Here is a 22,064-nt window from a genome sequence, read left to right on the forward strand (position 1 = left end):
CTCCCCTTGTAAAATTCTCCCAGCAGAAAATTCCTCCCCTCCCCACCCGAAAAATGTATGCATATTGCCAATAACAAATAAAGCAATGGGTAAATTTTATAACTTAAAAACCTTTCCCCAGGGACTGAATACATAGTTATTGGACCTTTCAACTATGCTGAAGAAAAAAGCTATCTCAAAATTTTGATCGGACGATTTTGGACAAAGGCGACGTGGGAGGGGGCCTAGTTGCTCTCCAGTTATTTTTGTCGCTTAAAAAGGGCACTAGAATCTTTTATTTCCATTAGAATGAAACCTCTCTAGACGGTCTAGGCCCACTGGGTCAATACGATCACCCCTGAAAAAAAAAACAAACTAATTAACACGCATCCGTGGTCTTTCTTCTGGCAAAAGTTAAAAAATTCCATATTTTTGCAGATATGAGCTTGATATCTCTACAGTAGGGTTCTTTGATACGCTGAATGTGGTGGTGTGATTTTCATTAAAATTCTATGACTTCGAGGGGGTCTTTTCCCTTTTTAGAAAATCAGGCAAATTTTCTTAGGCCGGTAGCTTTTGATGGGCCAGACTAAACTTAATGAAACTTATATATTTGGAATCAGCATAATAAGCCAATTCTTTTGATATATCAATTTGTATCAAAATTCAGTTTTGTAGAGTTTCGGTTACTATTGAGCCGGGTCGCTCCTTACTTACAGTTTATTACCACGAACTGTTTGATTACTCATCAAAATCCAAACAGAGATAATTGAAATATTGGTCGTTTTTTCTGCGTTACCAAAAGTACTGTATTCATAAAACTTTACAGTTTCATGATATGTAATTAAAAAAAATAGAAAAGGGTTTTCGATCAAAGTAAGGAGCAAGTTTTAAAATTAAAGCCAATATAAATTACTTTGTATATAAGCGGGACTGCCCCCTTTTCAACACGTTGCTTATTAGACAAAAGTATTATTAGTCCTTTAAAAAATTTTATCTTTCCAATTGCAAATTTTCTTTCAAATTTGGAAAAAAGCCAAACTTTACAGTAAAGAGTAAGGAGCTAATGAGGAGATAGTCAGCTTCATATAAAGAATAATCTTTTCAAATAGGTTTCAAATATGTTTCTTGCTTTCAGTGGAAAAGCTCTTTTTTTTATTTAACTTCTGATTGTTTTTCAAATCATTCCCAGGCCTAACCAAGATATAACTTGAGGTACCTGTCGCTTAAATCCCTGGTTCAATGCTTTTAAAGTCTGTAAATCCATAATTGTACTTGTATTAGTACCGTCCTACGATTAAATTTTCAATTTCAATTTAGGATAAAATTTGAATATTCTTAAAAAATTAGCGATGAATAGTAATTTTGGTAAGAAATCCTTGTTAATGCTACTACAAAATAATTTCAGTTGGATGAACAGAAGCATTGTTGTTTGTGTGGATGAAAGATCTGTAAAAATATTGATCTTCTACATAACGGAAGCCATCACAAACTCTAAAATAGGATTTTCTTATCGGTAAATACATTACATAGATTTGTTTAAATACATTGAAGTACTTCGTAGAAATAGAAAAAGAAAATAACACCATTTAAAATTGCTGAAAACTAAGTTCCTTACAGTATTCGCCACCCTAAAGAAACTTCCTGGTGGGGCTGATGATGACCTGCCTTGCCTTTTCCCCCTCTGTGCTGGCAGAAATGGGAATGTAACATTTTGCTGTATAGCAAAACAATTAAATTAATTCCTACTCCTCCTACCTGATTCAACGTTTGTCTGAAGCCTCGTGAAGAGTAAGTAGTTTGTCCATTAAAATGTACTTTTTTTAGGAATCTACCCTACCCTCACCTAAACAATGACTCACCCCCCTCATTAAAGCTGATCCGCAATTACAGATCGCCAAACGTAGCCTAATTTCATCACAAATAAAGCGAATCAACTTGGTTGAACCCTGTAATGCCACCGTTTAGCATTGCTTCTTTTACAACTGGAAAGCCTAAAATACAGTTATTCATACTTTTAAATCAATCAGCTCATCAAAATTTTAAATTGGTTACAAATTCATCCTCTTCGGGGTAAAGTTGTAGTTTTGTGCACTAAAATAGCAAGAAAACAAGACTTTCCCTTGGTCCAATCTATATGGTCACTTAAAAAAGAGCTTTAAATTTACGTTTGAATGAGCTCCCTTCCAATTATCTTGGACCTTCAGTTTGATACAATCATCCTTAGGAAATAACAAACCAAATAAACATGCACCGACGATGTTCCTTCTGAAAAAAAAAGCGAAATTCCACATTTTGAAGATTGGAGCTTGAAACCTCTACGGCAGAGTTCTTTGATGTGATGTACCTAATAAAGGGTTTTTCAATAAGATCGCAAGCTTTTTTTTTTGGGGGGGGGGGGTCCCAAAAATCAGGCCACTTTTCTCATATTTTTTATTTTGGGTGAGTAACAATAAACTGAAAGAATTTTAAGTATTTAGAATTAGCATAAAAAGCCAATACTGCCGGTGTAGCAATTGTCATGAGAATTAAGTTTTTTAGTTTTGGTGAATATTGGTCTAAGTCACTCTTTACTTCCAGTTTTTTTCACAAACTATTTGATAAGATTCTCTTGTGACGAAAATTTTTTTGAACTTGTTCAGTTTTTAGTGGAATAGGACAATAAAAAGAAAGAGGGTCAATTTGACAGCTGGATAGTAAGTTTAAATTTATTTTTCTTTCGCTGTTCAATTTTTTTTTCTTAACTTATGAATATATAATGGATTTAGGTTCGAGGGGAAGAATTGTCCTGTTATGAAAGAGGTACATTTTACAGGGCCGTTATAAAATCAAAACGTAGTATCTATGCGAGCAGGATGATTTTTGAGTATCTCTACTCCTTGTGTAAACTATTATAAGGCGTATGAAATTGTATAAAGGCAAGTCTACATCTGTTTTAATCTACGAAGTAGATTATTTCGTAGATTATTTAATTTCGGTTTGAGTTTGATTTCTTTTAAAATTAAAAGAATTATAATTAAATATATTATTGATTAAACAAATTGAACCTTTTGCCATGAATCCTTGCGGTTTAAAATTTACTGTATTTTGTTTCATTTTGCAGGCAATATAGTTGCTCTTCTTATTTGAGAGTTATTTCCTAAAAGTATTTCAAAATAAACTTACTCCTACGAAAAAAAATTCCTGAAATATATTCCACGTCACCCAACCGCCACTGATATTTCGGCGCCCCCCCCCCCCCTGGAAAATGTAATAGCTTCGCTCTTGAGTCCCACTCTAGTATTTTAGTTATTTTGGCCTTAATTTGTTCACTTTTCCTTTTTTCTAACCAATCCTTAGGGAATTTTCAAATCTTTTAGACCTGTGTTCATGCGCTAACCATTACCTTTGAATTTCCCTGTATATTCAACGATCGCCCTTGTTTATTACCTTAAATTCTGAATTTAAATCACTTTTCTAGTCCCAAAAAAATAAATTGAAGAAGAATTTTTAGTCCGTATATATCCGTCCACAGGCGGTGTTCGAAGTACTGATCAACGCAGATCGATAGCATTGCATGATATTCAGTCTTGGTTCCGAATTCTTGACATGGATACAGGTATTACACAGCCAACAAGTTTAGTCTAAAACTTTTTTTGATGGAAGAAAGCTGCGGTTGCCGTCTGGATAAAGCAGGTGCGACAATAAGTTCTTTAATATCCCACTTCCAGGTGGTTATTTCATGAACATCAAAACTGCTTCTGGTAACCGAATCGATTTTGTGAACAATGGGTATACGATTTAAGGCTATTTTAATACTGTATTTTCAAGTGATTATCTTCTTCCGGCCTTAACCCGGGTCTAACAAAGTGTTTCTTTGGCTTTCCTTAAATATGACAAGTATCAATAATATTGCCTTATTTCACTTTTTTTCTTTGAATATAGTCGTATATACACAATGTTCATGTTTGATATAATCAGTATGCAGAGTATGGTCAATGTACAATTCTATGTTGTATTGTCAACTTGCATAGTATTGTCAACTTGCAATCCTATATCCTGCAGGGCTGGGGTTCAAGCCCTAGTGTCACGGATTAATTGGTTGGAACAGAGGTTAGTAGCATAACGTTGTAAGCTTAGCCATTGTCGGCTCAGCTCAAAATGCACAGATGGAGAGATCTGAAGAAGACAGACAGGAAGGGTGGACAGACCTTCCTGGGCGAATGGCCATTAAACGGAGATCAGCATCGCCGGCTAGGCAAACAGTCTTTGGTAACGAACAGTAAGTAAGGAGCGACTCGGACCAATAGTAACTGAAACTCTAAAAAAAGGAATTTTTATAACAATTAATGCATAAGAACTTTGGGTTTTTATGCTGATCTAAAAAATCTAAAATTCATTAAGTTTTTAAGTTACCCATCAAAAGCTACGAGCCTGAGAAAATTTTTCTGATTTTAGAAAGAGAGGGAAACATTCCCAAAGAGGTAAGTGTTCTTAAGGAAAATCATGCCATTAGATTCAACGTATCAGATGACCCCAGTGTAGTAGTTTCAAGATCATATCTACAAAAATGTGGAATTATGCATTTTTTTTTTCAGAAGGAAGATCTCGGATACGTATTTATTTTATCTTTTCTGTGGGTCATGTAATAAATCGCTTGTCCTAGAAGATCGGGGGAGGGTTCATGGGCATGATGGTACATTTGTTCCTGAAGCCACATAGCTCATAAGAGGTAAATGGTTAAGCTGGAGATTCAGGTTAATGCTTCATTTAACTAAGTTGACTCACTTAATTGTTTGTGAAATTACATTTAGTGATGTATAATTGCGCATCAGCTACTTTGAATGAAGGTTGGTGGGTCATTTTGTAGGGGTGGGGTGAGAGTTGTCTAAAATTGTGCAATTCATTACTCACGTTGTCTAACTCTCAATAATCCTTCAGGTAAACATATTAAGGGGTACGGGAGGGGGACAGAAACGAGTCTCTCATCTCCCTTCATTTAGACTAAGCCTGAATAAGGGTACTGCGGTGTTATGCCTCCCTTCTTATTGCAAAAAAAAAATTTCTGACATTTATTTTCAAGCGTTATTTAGCTCAATTTTTCTGCTTCATAGTTCAGAAAATTGTATTCAGTGGCGTGCAAGTTCGCATAAACTAATATGAAGGAGGGGTTGTGGGTATTTGTAGGAGGGATATGCCTGAAAAAGTACATTTTAATGCCCATATATCATAACTCTTATTTAGCTTTCAGATAAACATAGAAAGAGTTTTGGAGAAGGAGGGTGGAGATAGGAAATATATATCTAAAAATATTTTAAAAATGGATATTTTTTGTCTAGACCTTCATTATTGGGTCTGGGGCGTGGGTAATAGGGCCCCTGCCATTATGACAATTTTTTATGGAGCACAAAATATTACACTCACATGTCTACCTGCACAGAGGCGGAGAAGGGAAAGCAGGGCTTGCTGTCTTCACCGGGAAATTTCTCGTGGGAGGGGATCGGCAAGTTCTATCAGGAGATTAGTTTTCAGTAATTTTACTTGTATGCAATGTTTCAATTTACTTTAAAATGCGTATACCGGGTATTTGAGCAATATAGAACCCTATTTTAGGCGTCACGATGGATTTAGGCGAGTAAAACACCAAAAGTCACACACAATTTCCATCCATATCAACCCTAATACCCCACTCCGTCCATCCAAGATTCTGCAGTAAAAATACTATTAAAAAGCTATTCAGCTAAACTACTGTTCATCGAAAGTTTTTGACTACATATTCAAATCCTGTCCTAAATTTTAATTACTATCCAACCTTTTAATTCAGTTAAGCTGAAAAAGTAAAGTGCTGCCAATCAGTTTACGATTATTTAATATCAATAAATCAAGGGTGTGTGAGGCCGATAGTCCATATCCTATCATAGTTAAGCTTGGGCATGATTTAGAAAATATAAGAAATTTAAAGAAAAAAACAACTGAAAGTAAAGAGTAACATTAAAAACGAAACGAAAAGAAATCCTTATATAAGGAGGAATGCCCCTTCATCAGCCCCTCGCTCTTTACGCTGAAGTTTGACTTTTTGCCCCAATTATTTAAGAACGACTGCTCAAACACAAGAGACGTTGAATTGGAACAGGAAGTATTTTTATAGCACTATATAAAGCTTTAGCGTAAACAGAAGGGCATCGGGTTAGCCCCAGGAACAAGACTGACCTTAAACCTTAGGTCAGAGCCCGAGGTCAAAGTCCCTTCCAACTCTCCCAGCTCAAATCCAAACGTAGGTATACCTCTTTCGACTTACCACCATTATACAGTAGTATTATTTATGGAATACTTCCTTATGATCAAATTATTTGAATTATTGTTTTAATAATTTTAATAATTGTTCTAATAATTAACAGATTCACTGAAAATTCATTCAGATCACGTAAGACTGTTTTAAATGAAAACCTGCAAAATATATATTACCCAAATGTAATTATGATTTCAACCGAAGATTGTGTCCAAGGGATACTGAGCTTGTGGACAACTTATCTAAGTCTAATATTGCAAAATCCAAACTCATTAAATTCACAATGGTCCTCTTGGGCCCGCTTCAAATTAGGGAGCTACTTAGGCATTCAATTCAGGGATATTTCGGGAATGGTCCTAAGTGATTGAATGTCAGTCCTAATTTAAATGTGACAATTAGTAAATAAAGACTTCTCAGGTTGTTGATTTCCAGACTGTGGCTAATATTACAACATTACAAATTAAAAATACAAATACATTAGGCACAGATTCCATAAAAAGATTGGTTCATTTTCTTTTTATCAAAGTCGGTACTTAAGGATTCATGATGTCGCTGATTAGCAATCTTTAGCCAATATTGCAAGATTAATGTCTTTTATCAAAGCCTGCTAAATAAATAATTTCGTGATAATTTTTATTTTCGCCAAGTTTAGTATTTAAAGATTTGCCAGATTGTTGACTACGAATTAGAAGCTAATATTGAAATATAGGAGTCAAAAACAATTTTTCGGGCAGCTTCTATTGCGAATTCTACCATCAAAGCTTATATTAGATTTCTGATATTTATTAACATAAACTATTATTATTATTACAATTTATTGCCGTAATTAGCCGTGATAAAGTTAACAGACCGGAGACGAGCAGAACTTACTGTTACTGAAGAAATGGAACCTAGAACGAACATGAATTGCAACGACAAAGTTGAAATGAACATAAAATACCGTAAATTAGTGTGACACACAGCCACCCCACAAAAGGATAAAGAAGCGCTTGTACTTTCCTGAAACAAAATTTTCCTGAAACAAAAATACAGTTTTGTTTTTCGGAAATACTACTGCTACTACTACTATCAAATCACATCAGCACCAAACCACATAAGACCAACATAACTGGACTGTGCAATCTTCTCCTCCATTTCATTCCATTTGTGGCTTCCCTCTTTACATTCTCCGAAACAGTTGCAATTTCCTTTGAACCCTTTCTTATGACCTCTTCAAACGATGCTCAGGGATAACCTGATTTTAGCTCTGCTCTAGTGAATGATCGAAAAGGACGATCTCTGGCAATCTTTCATACTTCATTTGCGAAACATATCCTAGCCATCTCAATCTTTCTCTCATTATAGCCCTAGAAAGCGGGATAGAACCATGTCTTTCGCACAACTAACTATTTGAAATTTGCCCTGGCTAAGAGGTACCCGAAACAATCCGTATGTATTTCCTCTGGAAAACAACTAAAATATATTCCTCCGTCTTTCGAAGCGCCCACATTTCAGAACCGTGCTTGACCACTGTCATCACGGTAGATTACAATATTCTAACCTTGGTCTACAGACTTAGTTTTTGTAGTCTTCCACTTTTTTTCTGTTAAAAGACACCCTGAGCCTTGGCTATTCTACTTTTAATATCTTCACAATATCCACCATCTTTACAAATAATACTAGCCAGGTAGGTGAAGGTATCCACTTGATCGATATTCTCGTTACCCAGCCTCAACTCTTCACCTTCATCTATTCTTAGTTTAAGCGATTTAGTCATCTTAACCATAACATCCAAACCTAGTCTTACACTCTGAACTTTTAAAACCTCCAAAAATCATTCAATTTGCTAAAATTTACATCTAGGACATTTAAATCGTCACCAGAATCTGAGTCTAGGAGAGTTTTACCTTCCCATTCAATTCAATGCTCTCCCATAGCCTTTGCTGCATTCTTTAGGACAAATTCTGTCAAACTTATTCATATAAATGAAGATAGAATGCAACTTTACTTAACTCCTGATTCAACACGAAACCAGCTACTATTCTCATTTTCTATCTTAACCTTGGCAGTTTCGTTCTCGTTCATTTTATTAATTACTTTCATGGGTTTTTCTGGTATAAAGTGGTATACCATAAAAAGGTAAGGACTTCACTAAATCTCTTCTATCAGCTGAATTAAATGCTTATTCTTAATCTTTGAAACTGAGGACTAAAGGGAAGTGATGAACCTGGCAGTGGCAGTACTCAATTATTATCCAGAGTGAAAATTTGGTCGTCCGATTCTCTCCCCTTGGCAAAACGACACTGCTCTTCTTTTAAAACACTATCTAAAGCATGTCTAGGTCTAAAAAGTATCAACATAGATCTAAAAAAACAATTAAATGTTGTTTAAAATTTCAGAAATTATTTTCGTAGTCTTAGGATGTCTGTAACCGTTAAATCAGTTTTATTAGTCTAATAATTAATAAATTTTCATTAATATTTTTGTTTTAATTTTTTTTTTCAAAAAAAAATGTAGAACACCTGCAGTTTTTAATGAAGCTCAAATAAAACTCAAGTCTTCCGAGTGGTTTGATCGGCAGCGAGGCCACACCTGTTTGTGGTAAGACTTTCTCGACACACAATGTTTGCGACAATTAATGCAGTGTTGCTGTTTTCGAAAGATCTTGCCGTTAAATTCCTGACTTGTAACGTGTTTCGGTTACAGAGAAAATATGGAGACTAAAATCTGAGGCAAAATTGTGCACCTTAATTTTTGGGTAATTTTAAGCCCCAGTAAAGAGACAAGTATCATTTAAGCTCCTAGTAATATGTTTTTCATGAATTTACAAACAGAAAGTTAACCAGTTTACGGAATAACACCAGGCAGGGGAGTGTGTACAAAATAAAATGTTACACTTGAAATTCTTATTGCATGTGCTAGTTTACATTTTGAGTGACCTCCCCTGGGATGATGATACAAAAAACAATAAAAAAAGGTCTTTACATATTTACTAAATGCAATATAAGTGTTATCTTAAAAAATTATTGTATTTTCGTTTGGTAATTACCTATTAATAATGTTAGCCGCACTGTAATTTACAAAACCTTGTTCAACACGACTCCATTATGGGCACTCTGTTTGGAAAGTAAAATTATTTAAGTTTAAGCAAAATTGGATCGCATTCTTATCATTTATTTTTTTTTTTTTTTTTTTTTAAAATTGCCCTCGTAACCCCTCTGTGCTTACGTCAGACGAACAAAAACTCATTTACAAAAAATATAAATACTATGTTTTGGACTCTGATTAAGCAGTATTAGCCTCAGATGCATAACCGACCAACCTAGGTAGCCTTTGCCTTAAGCTGGGGTGAAAATCGAACATCATTTGAACGAACAGGCTGCATTCTGTGTGGTACTTTAGAACATTAATTTCGCAATTTCAACTTCATATTTGCAGTTCATGACATAGGAAACTCTTAATTACAAACTTTGGTTTCTATAAAAAGAAAAATAAATAATGATACTAATAAAAAAACATGGTAAATATATATGAATGGTATTTTTTTGTTAATCCTCCATTTTTTTTTGTTATTACTACAAATATGAAAATATAATTTGCTTTACGATCACTCTTTTGAATTATTTACATTTTCTTTGCCCCAGGGGGCTAATTTTTTTTTTATATAGAATGCTGCTTGTAAAAAGCAGGGACAGGACTCATTCTGTCTTGAAATTGAGTGCTCTTTATGAGCTATGAAACAGGTCATGCCACAATAAAGAGCTCTTTTCCATCACCTTGTTCCACAATTCTACTTGTTTGCCTTAAAAAATAAAGAAAAAAAAACAAACAAAAACAGGACGATAGTAAACAAGAATTATGAGATAGTTAGTGACTTCGGAAGTATTAACAACCTTTGAATTTTCGAGATCGCTACAGTCTAAAATTAAATTAAAAAAAACAAGTTTTTTAACTGAAAGTAAGGAACAACGTTAAAACTGAAAAACGAACAGAAATTATTTCGCATATGAAAGGGGCTGTCCCCTCCTCAGCGCCTCGCTCTTTATGCTAAAGTTTTTTATTGTATAAAAAAATAGAGTTGTGAGAAAGTCCAACTTTAGCGTAAAGAGCGAGGCGTTGAGGAGGGGACAGCCCCCTTTTACATACGGAATAATTTCTGTTCGTTTTAAGTCGTAACGTGTTCCTTACTTTCAGTTAAAAAAACTTGTTTTTTTTATTTAATTTTTGAACGTTTTTGAATTAATGCAGGTTTTGATTTTGGCTCACCGTACATGAATAATTAAAACAAAATTTGCTTTTATTTGGTTAAATGGCTTTCCCGAAACTTGTTTAATCTTATTTACGAACTTTTTTATTAGTAATACATATATATGTAACTTACGAATTAACTTACGCAACGAACTTCTATATTCATAGATTTTTAATACGTATATCAGGGAGTTCGCTCCCTAGTCAATACCTTGCTCTTTAAGCTAAAGTACGAATTTTGTTCCAATCCTTTAAAAATGACCCCTTAATCACAAAGGCCGTTAATTAGAATAAATAACTCTTATGAAAGTACTAAAAAATCTTTGGTTTAAAGAGCGAGGTATTGACTAAGGGGTGAACCCAATCATATACATAATATTTTCTGTTCGTTTTAAGTTTTGATGTTGCTCCTTACTTTCAGTTGAAAATCTTGTTTTTCATTTTATTTAATTTCTGATCTTTTTCTTTAATAATGCTGGGAAATCCGGCGCCTCCTTCATAGCAATCTTCCTTCCCCAATGAAAGCTTCCTTCATGGAAAGATCCTCCCACATAACCCCCGACCCACTCCCCACCTACCAGAAAAAACCCTCCTGAAAACGTCTGTATACTTCCCAATGACCAATACTATACGGCCCTCCAAAGGTAAAAGTACGTATATGCACAATTTTTCACTTCTCGACTTAATGCCACCACCATACTAAAAAAAATGTGCTGAATCGAATGGTATATGTAAGAAGGCTCTAGTCCAAATATTAACGGAAATAGCATATGGATAAAGTACGTATCTGAAAAATTTCTGGGCGCATCCAAAGGTAAAAGTACGTATCTGTGTAGATACGTACTTTCACCTTGGTACGTACTTTTGCCTTTGACAGGCACATTAAAATGAGAAAGGAAACCAAAGGTCAAAGTACGTATATGTCATGATTCAGCACAATATCATTGTTTGTTTACCAGAGCAGAGCTGAACAACCAGCAACTCTGAGCTATTAAAGAGTACTGGCATAGAATGTCAAGAGGCTTTCTAAATTTACAGAGAGCGTTGGTTATACAAAAGGAAAGAGATTTAAGGTAAGAAAATTTTGCTTCATGCTATTTTGGAACCTTTTCTCCAAGTAGGCCTAAACCCTCTGGTAAAACCCCATCTGTACTACCAGGTAGGTACAACAGACCCGCTACAACCAGTTTACACAGCTAGCTATGTAGCTGTCGAATTAGTACAGTAGAGCAGCGTCATACCAAATTACCAACCAACCACCTAAAGCCATTTTTTTAGTATTGCCTACAAACGTGACTTACATTTTAAATAAAATAAAAAACAAGGGATGCATAAAAATAACCCCTAGAAACTTCTCTGTCATCTGAGATAATCAGGGATTAGTTTGGTCAACTATTACAACATTGAGAAAAAATTGAGGGCCTCTAAATATTGCTTACCTTAGAAACAAAAAAAATGTATCAAAATAGCCCTAGAACCCCCTCTTTCATCTGAGATAATCAAGGTTGATAACAAGTTCTTAGAATTCCAATTTTTCAGGACATTGGCATGTCAAGCAAGTACAAATGAGGCATCAACTTCAAATACCGACTTGCCATCTTCCAGTGAAGAGCAACGAGGAGCTAGTTCCTGGTTCCCCCCCAGAAATCATCCAGATAAATCAAACAACAGACATATCACCCAATTTTTCTGGACATTCTCGATCAAGGGACACCACTGATGGAGAAGCTAAAACTAAGGCACAGTTAAAACACTTTGCTGATGAAGAATTCGAAAAAGAAGATTTAAGTAGAGGTGATAGTGATGAGTCTGATATTGACTGGGAGGACGTTGAAGGGACATTTGGGTCTTCTGATGATGAAAGGCAGACAACTTTGAAGAAGAGGAGAAAGCTCTTTACAGATTTAGTTCCTCTTTCGGTCAGTAATGATCTTACATCAGATCATCCAGAGTACAACCTGATCCATTTTCCTACCGATCCTTTCCTGCCCTTGGAAGATTCGGCTTCGGATGCAGCAGCTTATGAGACCCAAGATGACCAGCTAAATTTGGACAATCAACCATCTAATGAAAGCAACAATGCTGTTTGTGAACCTGATTCCTCAGACCATGTCATGTGTGTAATTGACGCTGTAGCAGCAAGGTCTGTGGGACAAGATAGAGAAAATAGACGTGAAGAAAATGGTGGAGGAGAAGGAAGGTCTATTGTTGACCTTACTCCAAAACGAGTTCGCTCAGAAAAAGATAAATTTGAAAGAGATGTTAAGAAGTATCCATTTCCTGACGAACCTGGCTGTAAATCTAACAAATGTACAAACTCATGTTTGAAGTTTTCCAGTGTAGAATTCAGGAAAATTTATGACACATGTTGGAGCAAAGAATATAAATCAAGACAAATGTGGCTCGCTTCTTTGCTGACATTCCTACCAGTTAAAAGAAGGACTATGGCCCCAGAAGCTGCGTGTAGAAAAAAAACTACAGTTAGGTACAGCCTTCCCAGACATTCGAAGGACGTCCCCACACTTACCCCAAAAGTTGAAAACTTCCCAGTTTGCAAGTCTACATTCCTTGGTTGTCTAGGATTAGGCAAAAATGACAGAGTGATTTTTACAATCAAGTCAAAAATTGAAAGGGATGCTCTTGGGACTGAGCTCAAGGACGGAAGGGGCCATAAAGTGGCAGGGCCACCAAACAAAGTTGATCGAAGCCTTGTGATGCAGCACATTGAAAGCTTTCAGCCAGCAAGTCCACACTATCGTCGAGCTCACGCTCCAAATGTTCGGTACCTTTCTCGTGATTTGAGCTACAAATTTATGGCAGAAGACTTTAATGAAAAATATCCAGCAAATAAAATCTGTGATGAGACATATAGGAAGATTCTTAATGGTATGAAAGTATCATTGTGCATGCCCCAAAGTGACAGCTGTGACATTTGCACACTATTAAAAGAGAAAGTAGGGGCTGCGAGAACTCCTGGTACAAATGGTGAGGCAACCGAGAAAGAGACTGAACTGTACAGAAAGCACATAGATCTTGTTGAACAGGTTTCAAAAGCATTTTCTGAAGATAAGCAGAAATACGAAAAAGATTCAACTACCATGTTGTTCACCGTGGACCTACAAAAAGTGTTATTGCTTCCCATCATGCACAGCAGAAAGGAGGCCTTTTTTCTATCAAGACTCGTGTGTTTTAATGAGACGTTTGCCCCCGTTAAGGCCACCCAACAAAACCAGAACCTTTGCGTTGTTTGGAACGAATCTCGACAAGGACGTGATGCACCTGATATAGGTAGTGCCTTCCACAAGGTCTTAAAGATGAATAGGGATATCTTGTACTTCATTTTTTATACTGACAATTGCTGTGCCCAGAACAAAAATTGGACAATTTTTAGTGAATTTGTACTGATAGTCAACAGTGAAGGAGGACCTGAAACGATTCGTATCAAGTATCTAGTGAAAGGCCATACGCACATGGGGGCTGACTCCATACATGGATCGATTGAGTCTCGAATTCGAAAAAGGGATGTTCTTGACTTTGAGGATTTGTGCGACACCATAGAAAAAAGTAGAAAATTCACGAAAGCCGTGAAAATGGACATAGAAGACTTTTGCCAGTGGAAAAGCTTAAAAGCTCCTGGCATCGTCATGAAGAACTTGGGCGTGACCATTGATGAGTTCAGTGAGGTCTGTTTTAAGAAGGGAAAACAGAACTGTTCTATAAAACTAGCCCTGAGGGTGAAGAAAAGAGTCTAAGTTTTGTGCCAAAAAAGCTGGTTAGTACAATCAAAGAGGCAAAGTATCCTTTGCCAGATCCGATTCTTGACGCAAGGGGGGTAAAGCCAGAAAAGAAAAAGGCCATCTTAGAAAAACTTGTACCTTTTATGAATGAGAATCGCCGTACATTTTGGCGCACTATGCCTTCATCAACAGCTTCTGTCGATTTGCTGAAGCACGGCTGTGTTTCTTAGCTGCCTGCAGTATTTCAGTGATTTCTTTTTATTTTTTTTATTTTTTAACTTCTAATTATTTGAATAAAAAAATGACTTGTTGTACATGCTTCATACGTGGTTTTACCTTCGGTATACGTCATAGATACGGGGTTTTGGGCAGAGTAAAAGTGCGTGTTATGTTTTATACAGACTTTTACCTTTGGGACTTCATTCGAATTCGAGTCTCGAGTCAAAGGTAAAAGTACGTATATGTCATATACGCACTTTTACCTTTTGAGAGCGCCTCTTTATATGAGTAACGGTCCAATGGTAAAAGTACGTATCTACTGTTTCAGGCTTCGGGGCAGTAATAATAGAAAATTTTACTTAAAAATATGAAATCCCCATATTTGTTTACCTATTTAACTAATTTCCAGAATAAGCCAGTGTCCAGTTTCACCGTAAACCGTATTTGAAGCTCTCAAAAGTACTCAAACTTTGAGCCGTGATTTATCGAAATAATGAAAAGTGTAGATACGTACTTTTACCTTTGGAGGGCCGTATATGTTAACATTGGGTAAAGTTCATAGCTTTCAGCCCTCCCCCCGGGGACTTCGGGGGATTAAGTTATCCTAAAAGACATAGTTATCATATTTTTGACCATGCTGAACAAAATGGCTATCTCAAAATTTTGGTCGGGTGACTTTGTAAAAAATGAGCGTGGGGGGGCCTAGCTGCCCTCCATTTTTTTTGGTCGCTTAAAAAGAGCGCTAGAACTTTTAATGTCCGTTCCAATGAGCCCTCCCACAATATTCTAGGACCACTGGGTCGATACGATCACCCCTGGAAAAAAAAAAAAAAAAAAAAAAAAAAAAAACACGCATCCGTGAACTTTCTTCTAGCAAAAAATGCAGAATTCCACGTTCTTTTAGATAGGTGCTTGAAACTTCTACAGTAGGGTTCTCTGATACGCTTAAAATGATGGTATAAGTTTCATTAAGGCTCTATATTTTTTAGGGGGTCTTTCCCCCTTTTTTTTCTAAAATCAACCAAATTTTCTCAGGCGCATAACTATTGATGGGTAAGATTAATTTTGATGAAACTTATATATTTGAAATTGGCATTAAAATCTGATTCTTTTGATGTATTTATTGGTATCAAAATTCCTTTTTTTAAAGTTTCGGTTACCATTGAGCGGGTCGCTCCTTACTTACAGTTCGTGGTAACGAACTGTTTGAAAATATTTCCTCCAGGGGTAGCAATTAACTCCAAAGTGAGGTATAAACCTCAAAGGTAGAGCTAGTGAAATAGCGACTGAATAAAACTTTGATTGCGTATTTAATTGCGAACTTTTTTTTTTTTTTAGCAAACAACTACCGTTTTTTAGCAAACAATTAGCCTACCATTAGAACTGAATCATTTTTCAAAATTCAATCTATTTAGTGATTAAATTAGAAGTTAACTGATATTATCACATTGGTAGCATGTTAAAAATAGGAAATTTAAACAAAGCTGAGGATTTAATAGACCACCATGTAACTGAGACACGTAAATTATGCGGGTCTACATACCCACATTTTTCACAGGCTGTAAGACTTGTAACCCTGGTAAAAATATTCGTTTGCGGTAAATGGGACAGTACCTTTAACTTTTTCAAAGATCACCACAAAAGTGCAGGGGGCTCGTGCGCTATTTTCGTTTTTCGAATGTTAATTACATGAATGTATGAAAGCACGTGCCCCCTCTCAGTCTTTTGTATCAACGCCAGCAGTAGAATTCCACCGTTATTCTATTGTTGGAAAAGAGCTCTTAATGCATGATGCAAAAATAGCTTAGCGTGATGGTGTCAGGCAGATGCTGCCCTTTCGATGATCAGACGACAAGATCGATATAGATCCCTGGAACAGCTGACAAGGCCGCTATTCCCGTTTCTGGAATGATATCGACAGAGATAAGGTGTGTGACCCTATTAGGAAAGTAGATTCACGATTAGACAAGTGTGTTGGTGAAGTTTAGTTCAAATAATTTTTGCATTTGCATGTAAATGATACTAAAATATTCGAAAATTACGTTAAAATAAATCTCCATCAAACTGCTAATGGCAAGGAATTTGCAAGCAAGGAGCTGCTTTAAATTAACCAATATCTGAAAAAAAAACATACCCATAAAGAATAAACTTTTTGTGAATATTCTAAATATGTAATATTCATTAAGTTTAAGTTTATTTACGAAAAGTTCTGAGCCTAAGAAAATAACCCTGATTCTCCAAAAAATTATCGTGGACGCGCGTTTATTTTGTTGTTATTTTTTTTCTTAGCGGTTGATTGTATCAAGCCAAAGACCCAAGGAAATCACGAAGTTCTCTTGTGCCGACAAAAAGACTGTGCCAAAGCAAAGCGGCATTCTCTGCCATCGTGTTCCTAAAACAAAAATTTTGCCTCAAGAATGGCTAAAAGCTGTCAATTCGAAATTCTGGGATAGTTTAACGAATTAAAACGATCAGACATTTTAAGTTAAGCTTCCCAGTTTTAGAGGCATCAATGCCACGTAGCGGTGCATTTGTTCCTAAAGATAAACGCAGTCAAAAAACAATAAACCGTTAATGTAGACACTTACTTTAAATTTTCATTTTTTATGGACTGGATGTGTTTTTAGATGCAAATGGTATACATTGCGGTGAAATGACCTCTGAGACCAAGAGGCTATATAGATAACCTTTTCAATGGGTCTCAGATTTTTCGGTCGATAACATTTTGGCCGTGTTCAGCTGAAATTTCGCTGTTTTAGCCAAAACGCTAGAATGCGTCAATTAATCTCTTTTGGTACTGGAAAAGGGCACTAGATCTCTAAACAAGATTTCGAATGAACCCTGTTTCGTTTAAAAACAACAAAGTTTTTCCGGTTGAAGTAAAGGGTGAAGTTGAAACACAAAACGAACGAAAATTATTGCTTCAGAGCTCACGCGAAATTTTCTCTGATTCCAGTTGGTTCACACCAACTGGCGCATGATATTTTCCTATATTTGCAGAACTCTGCAAAAACTAAGGCCTTACTTAAGGCTCAAAACCGACGCAACCGGATAGTTTTATAAAACTCAGGCAAAAAAAACTCACTTGAACCAGTGTTACATGTTCCATACTACTTTACATGCCTCGGCTATTCTACATTTGACATCTTCACTGCACCCACCGTCTCTACTAATAATTAAATAAAAAAAAACAATTTTTCTCAAGTGAAAGCAAGGAGCAACACTAAAACTTAATCCGAACAGAAATTATTACGTATGTAACGGGAGCTGCTGCCTCCTCAACACCTCACTCTGTACGCTAATGTGTTTTAATACTTTTAAAAAAGCGCCTTATTCTTCGAATTAAAAGTAGTATAGCCATAAAAGGTTCTATGAGAGCCCACCCCCTTCGAATCCCAATCTGGACACTTTTTTTTACTTGTAACATAGGGAAATTAACATATGTTATTATGGCTATGTTGTTTGATGGTTATGTTGTTTGTTGATGTTTGATGGTTGTTGGTTATGTTATGTTGATGGTTTTTGGTTATGTTGCTTGATGTTGTTTGTTGGTTATGTTATGATGGTTATGTGATTATTGATGGATATGTTGTTTGATGTTTGTTGGTTATGAGTGTTGGTTGTTGTTTGATGGTTGTTGGTTATATCATTTGATGGTTATGTTGGTTATGTTATGTTGATGGTTATGTTGTTTGATGTTTGATGGTTATGCCATTTTGTTGGTTATGTTGGTTATATTATGATGATGGTTATGTTGTTTGTTGGTTGTGTGATTTCATGGTCATGTTATGTTGGTTATGTGATTATTGATGGATATGTTGTTTGATGTTTGTTGGTTATGAGTGTTGGTTGTTTTTTTTTGTTTATGTTTGTCGGTTATGTCATTTGATGGTTATGTTGTGACGGTTTTGTTGTTTGTTGGTTATGTTGTTTCTTGGTTATGTTATGTTGATGGTTATGTTGTTTAATGTTTGTTGTTTTATGTTGAAGTCATTTGATGGTTATGTTATGTTGATGGTTATGTGATTTGATGGTTATGTTGTTTGTTATGTTTGCAGGATATATTTGAAATAAGTGATGTTACTACCCAATGCCACCCCTTTCAGATCACCCCTTTAAATTTCTGTGACCGTCCTCTGATAACATGGGACACACCCCCGTTTCAAGCTTATGTTACACCACGCGACACACCCTCGCCTTTGAAGGGTCAGATGAGTGAAGTCTGGTTTCAGGCGAGCCAATGTGTTTTTTTTTAATTTTGGTTTTCATGATCCATGCACTTTTTCATATGATTCACACCAACCAAAGTACTTCTGGCCCTAATTTTAGGGGCACATGCCCCTCATTTAACGTTCATGGGTATTAGCTGGGTTGGGGGATTTACGGGTGTAAGTTTCAAGCTGTTCGAAAAATGTTTTTTGGCCCGTTTCAGGGAAATTAATGATTTCTACTTAGTATTGTGTTTTGAGATCCTCTTGACCCAGAAATCGTAAGGATATAAGTTTATAACCAATCAGAACAAAAGTTTTGACCCTTCTTCGTACTCTCTTTGGTGGGAACGTGCCCAAACTATTTTTTTTTTTTTACATTAGGTCCTCAGAATCTCAGATATACAACTGTAAGTTTCGAGCTAGCTAAGAACAACGAGTTTTCTGGGCCGTTTTGGGCCCCTGAAAATCTTCTCTCTCGCAAGAAAAGCTTGCTCCCTTTAGTTCAGGCAACGATTTTTGAAGTTCTGAATGGTAAAACTGAATCAAAGATTTTGAGGACATATATTTAGGAGTTTCTTTCCCCATTTAAAATAGATTGGTTGTTTTTAGGCGTCTTTTTTGGTGAGCCAAATTTTTCACTCAATATTTCGTGTTAATGGAGGACACCAGGGCCCCGTGACTTAAGGCTATAAGTTTTAAGCCGATTAGGAGCATTGACAGTTTTTGTGACCAAAATTTTTGGGGATCCTTACCTCCAAAGGAAGACAAAATGTTTCGCTCTTTTCTGGCCCATTTTCTGGCAAACCAATACATTTATTGCATTTTTTTGTTATGTATTAGGGTCCTCTTGGCTCAGAAACTTACGAGTGTCAGTTTCCAGCCATTCAGACGATTTTTTTTTACCTTTGTTAGACCCTGTTTCTAGGGGGCCATTTTTTTCTAATTTTTCCTTCTGTATTGGGCTTCCCTTAGTGTCAGTTTCCAGCCATTCAGACGATTTTTTTTTACCTTTGTTGGACCCTGTTTCTAGGGGGCCGATTTTTTTTTATTTTCCCTTCTGTATTGGGCTTCCTTTAGACTTAAGGGTGTAAATTTCAAACCGATCAAAAAAAGTTTTCAGGTCCAATTTTTGGGTGGTTCTTGGCCCAAAAACAATTGTTCAAGAGGTTGATTGGATCATGTCATCCCAAGAGGCATATTTATTGGCATTTTCGACTAGCCTGAACGAAATGAATGTTTCCTAAATTCTATGCAAAATCATAGGGGCTTTGGAGGGCAGTAGCAAAAACGGGCCCGAGATGGGGATTGGTTGCCTTTCAGTCACTTTTGATCCTAAGAAGGGGCATTAAATTGTTGATTTACAATTGAATAGACTCTCTCCGAGGGTTCTATGGCCAACCCGTCCATACAAAAGTAGAAAGGCCTCATGAGCTCGTGTCACCACACCAAATATGGGCATAGAGTCCCTAGGGGAAATGGATTTCTGAGAAATTGATTGCGTAATCAAAGTGTGTCAATGACCTAAATTTTCAAAGGTGTTGATGTTGTTGTTGTTGTAAGTGCACGCTTTCAGCGAATGTCAAGGTCAATTTATTTGTTGTTGTTGTTGTTGTAAGTGCACGCTCTCAGCGAATGTCAAGGTCAATTTATTTGTCAGGCATTGACTTTTTTTAACACCAAATATGGGCATAGAGTCCCTAGGGGAAATGGATTTCTTATAAATTGATTGCGTAATCAAAGTGTGTCAATGACCTAAATTTCCAAAGGTGTTGATGTTGTTGTTGTTTTAATTGCGCGCTCTCAGCGAATGTCAAGGTCGATGTTGTTGTTGTTGTTGTAAGTGTACGCTCTCAGCGAATGTTATGAGTTTCCAGAAATAGAAAACAGCATTTGTTGTTGTTTTGGACATGTACATGCTCGAGGCGAATGTCATGGTGTCCAAAAATGGGAAACAGCATTTGTTGTTGTTGTTGTTGTTGCTCGAGGCAAATGTTATGAGTTTCCAGGAAACAGTTAGATCACGTGTTTCCTTCTAAGCCAATCAGAGGGCTTTTTACACATGATTTCCCCATTATATAACAAATCGCCCTTTAGATTTTGTATATAACGGACATGCAATGTGATTCAATTATCAGAAAGCATTTTGACATAATGGAGAAATTTTATGAATTAGAAGCATTGGCAACCTCAATTTACCATGTAAGTTCCGTTTTTATTTTCAAAATAAAATTATTTTCCGTGGTCATCCTCCAGTATAGTCGGGTACATCCCCCCCACCATACAATACAATCTTAATACTCGATAGTAAACATAAAAGTTATTCTTATACCCTCAAAACCTCCCCCCCCTTCAGCATTGTTTTTACAACCACATTATCGCAAAAAGAAATAATTATCCTTTCGAAAAATTTAGCTTTTCCATATTGTAATCTTTTCTCTAACTGAGACTTCCGTCACTGTTGTTATTAAGTGTTCTGTTTTGAAATAATGCTCCTGCGCGAAGCCGATAATTAGCTGTCACCCCTTTTCCTGTCTGTATACATTAGCTGGTTTTAGGCAATCGAGGTTCTCAGTGCTTTTACGTAATTCAGTGTTTGTCTGAAAATAGCGGTCAGCTAATTTTGTCTGCAAATTAGCGATAGACCTAGGGTGGGTTAATTTTCCTAAATTTAGGGGGGGGAGAGTCAATTTGAATCCGTAATTTTTGTTGGGGAGGGGGTTAACACTTTTAATAGTGACAAAATAGAAATGAAAAGATAATTGTTTCTTACTTCAGTGTCTATTTGATATTTTAGTGATTTTAGCTATAACAATTTTCCTAAATTTAGGGGAGGGGGCGTGAATCCGTGATTTTTGCTGGGGAGGGGGTTAGCACTTTTAATAGTGAAAAAATAGAAATGAAAATATAAGTTTTTCTTACTTCAGTGTCTAACCATTTCTCTTTAATATTTTAGTGATTTTAGCTATAGAATTTGAATAAAATGTAGTAAGTTATTTACTTTATTGATATGCAATTCGATTGAATATATCGCAATCTAAACTCAATGATTGTTTGTACCTAGGGATTTATTAATTTTCCTAAATTTAGGGGCGGGGGGAGTGACTCAAGGATTTTTGCTGGGGATGGGGATAGCACTTTTAATAGTGACAAAATAGAAATGAAAAGATAAGTGTTTTTTACCTTAATTGTTTTCGACTTCAGTGTCTAACCATTTCTCTTTGATATTTTAGTGATTTTAGCTATAGCATTTGAATAAAAGATAGTAAAATATTTGCTTTATTTATATGCCTTTCGCTTGAACATATCGCAATATCAACTCAATGAAAGGATAGACATAAGGAGGGCTTAATTTTCAGAAGTTTAGGGGAGGGGGCAATTTTGTATCCAGGATTTTTGTTGGGGAGGGGGTTAGAGCTTTTATTA

General features: G+C 36.1%; 1 protein-coding gene across 1 annotated transcript in view; it reads left to right on the forward strand.

The window, feature by feature from the left end:
• Positions 1-1,476: 1,476 nt before the first annotated feature.
• Positions 1,477-22,064, forward strand: part of LOC148956532 (uncharacterized) — a 125,479-nt gene continuing 104,891 nt past the window's right edge. Inside the window, exons 1-2 of the mRNA XM_089095765.1 lie at positions 1,477-1,495; positions 3,494-3,654. The gene's annotated coding sequence lies outside the window, so the exon portion shown is untranslated. The remainder of the gene's footprint in view (positions 1,496-3,493; positions 3,655-22,064) is intronic.

Source organism: Artemia sp. Qi Xiang Cuo, chromosome 1, assembly GCF_049724085.1.
Source record: "Artemia sp. Qi Xiang Cuo chromosome 1, ASM4972408v1, whole genome shotgun sequence".
NCBI lineage: Eukaryota > Metazoa > Arthropoda > Branchiopoda > Anostraca > Artemiidae > Artemia > Artemia sp. Qi Xiang Cuo.